Genomic DNA, 2,998 nt, shown 5'->3' with positions numbered 1-2,998 from the left:
TTTTCGTCACACTATACTGTGAGTTTCGATATTCTATGACCTTTTTATGATTTTTTTCAACATGCTATGAATTATTTAAGATGTACTACAACTATTTTCATATTTTTTTCGACATACTATACTATGACTTTTTCATGTTTTTTGACATACTATACTATGACTTTTGTCATGTTTTTTGACATACTGTACTATGACTTATGTCATGTTTTTCGACATACTATACTATGACTTTTTTCATATTTTTTAACATACTATACTCAGCCATTTTATATTTTTCAACATACTATAATATGCCTTTTTTTCGACATACTATACTATGACTCTTTTCATATTTTTTCGACATACTATACTATGACATTTTTCATATTTTCCGAGATACTATACTATTACCTTTTTTGACTTTTTTTGACATACTATACTATTACTTTTTTCGACATACTATACTATGACTTTTTCATATTTTTATACTATGATTTTTTAAATATTTTTCAACATACTATAATATGCCTTTTTTTCGACATACTATACTATGACTTTAATATTTTTCGACATACTATACTATGACGTTTTTATGACTTTTTTCGACATACTATACTATGACGTTTTTATGACTTTTTTCGACATACTATACTATGAGTTTTATTATACTATGTCGAAAAAAAGTCATAGTATAGTATGTGGAGAAAAGTCACAGTATAGTATGTCGAAAAATATGAAAAAAGTCATAGTATAGTATGTTAAAAAAAAAGTAAAGTGAGGAATGAAGAAAAATATGAAAAATGTTATAGTATAGTATATTGAAAAAAGTCATAAAAAGATCATGTATGTTGAAAACATCCAAAAAGTCATAGTATAGTATGTCGAAAAAATATGAAAAAAGTCATAGTATAGTATGTCGAAAAAAAGTCATAGTATAGTATGTTGAAAAATACGAAAAAAGTCATAGTATAGTATGTCGAAAAAAAATGAAAAAGATCATAGTATAGGATGTCAAAAAATATGGATAAAGTCATAGTATGTTGAAAAACATCAAAAAAGTCATAGTATAGTATGTTGAAAAATACGAAAAAGTCATAGTATAGTATGTTGAAAAACATCAAAAAAGTCATAGTATAGTATGTCGAAAAAATATGAAAAAAGTCATAGTATAGTATGTCGAAAAAAAGTCATAGTATAGTATGTTGAAAAATACGAAAAAAGTCATAGTATAGTATGTCGAAAAAAAATGAAAAAGATCATAGTATAGTATGTCGAAAAATATGGAAAAAGTCATAGTATAGTATGTCAAAAAATACGAAAAAAGTCATAGTATAGCATGTCGAAAAACATAAAAAAACTCATAGTATAGTATGTCGAAACACATGAAAAAAGTCATACTATAGTATGTCGAAAAACATGAAAAAGTCATAGTATAGTATGTTGAAAAAATATGAAAAAGTCATAGTATAGTATGACAAAAAAATATGAAAAGTCATAGTATAGTATGTCGAAAAACATGACAAAGATTCGTAGTATAGTATGTCAAAAAAAGTCATAGTATGTCGAAAAATATGAAAAAAGTCATAGTATAGTATGTCGAAAAAAGTCATAGTGCAGTATGTCGAAAAATATGAAAAAAGTCATAATATAGTATGTCGAAAAAAGTCATAAAAAGGTCATAGTATAGTATGTCGAAAAATATGAAAAAAGTCATAGTATAGTATGTCAAAAAAAGGTCATAGTATAGGATGTCGCAAAAAACACGAAAAAGGTCATAGTATAGTATGTCGAAAAAAGTCATAAAAAGATCATAGTATAGTAGGTCGAAAAATATGGAAAAGTTCATAGTGTAGTATGTCGAACAACATGACAAAGATTCATAGTACAGTATGTCGAAAAATATGAAAAGAGACAGTATAGTGTGTCGAAAAACATGAAAAAAAGTTATATAGAATGTCAAAAAATAGGAAAAAAGTCACAGTATAGTATGTCGAAAAAGTCATAAAAAGATCATAGTATAGTATGTCGAAAAATATGAAAAACGTCATAGTATAGTATGTCGAAAAAAGTCATAAAAAGGTCATAGTACAGTATGTTGAAAAACATGACAAAAAGTCATAATATAGTATGTCAAAAAAAAGTCATAGTATAGTATGTTGAAAAATACGAAAAAGCTCATAGTATAGTATGTCGAAAAGTCATAAAAAGATCATAGTATAGTATGTCGAAAAATATGGAAAAAGTCATAATATAGTATGTTGAAAAACATGACAAAAGGCCATACTATAGTATGTGGAAAACATCAAAAAGTCTTAGTATAGTTGGTCGAAAAATACGAAAAAAAGTCATAGTATAGTATGTTGAAAAAATATGAAAAAGTCATAGTATAGTATGTCGAAAAAAGTCTTAAAAAGGTCATAGTATAGTACGTCAAAAAATATGAAAAAAGTCATAGAATAGTATGTCGAAAAAAGTCCTAAAAAGGTCATAGTGTAGTATGCCGAAAAACATGACAAAAGTCATAGTATAGTATGTCGAAAATTCATAAAAAGATCATAGTATAGTATGTCGAAAAACATGAGTAAAGGTTATAGTATAGTATGTTAAAAAAATATGAAAAAGTCATAGTATAGCATGTCGAAAAAATATGAAAAAGTCATAGTATAGTATGTCAAAAAAAATGAAAAAGTCATAGTATAGTATGTCAAAAAAATATGAAAAAGTCATAGTATAGTATGTCGAAAAACATGACAAAAAGTCATAGTATAGTATGTCAAAAAAGTCATAGTATGTCGAAAAATATGAAAAACGTCATAGTATAGTATGTCGAAAAAAGTCATAAAAAGGTCATAGTATAGTATGTCGAAAACATGACAAAAAGTCATAATATAGTATGTCGAAAAATACAAAAAAGCTCATAGTATAGTATGTTGAAAAAAGTCATAAAAAGTCATAGTATAGTATGTCGAAAAATATGAAAAAAAGTCATAGTATAATATGTTGAACATGAAAAAGTCAT

General features: G+C 25.6%; 1 protein-coding gene across 1 annotated transcript in view; it reads right to left on the bottom strand.

Moving 5' to 3' along the window:
• LOC117957197 (intermediate filament family orphan 1-like) overlaps positions 1-2,998 on the bottom strand; it is a 22,387-nt gene that overhangs the window by 11,625 nt on the left and 7,764 nt on the right. The gene's annotated exons all lie outside the window — the stretch shown is intronic.

Source organism: Etheostoma cragini, chromosome 14 (assembly GCF_013103735.1).
Source record: "Etheostoma cragini isolate CJK2018 chromosome 14, CSU_Ecrag_1.0, whole genome shotgun sequence".
NCBI classification, from domain to species: Eukaryota; Metazoa; Chordata; class Actinopteri; order Perciformes; family Percidae; genus Etheostoma; species Etheostoma cragini.
The sequence above is the reverse complement of the archived record's forward strand: the minus strand, read 5'-3'. Positions and strand labels throughout refer to the sequence as shown.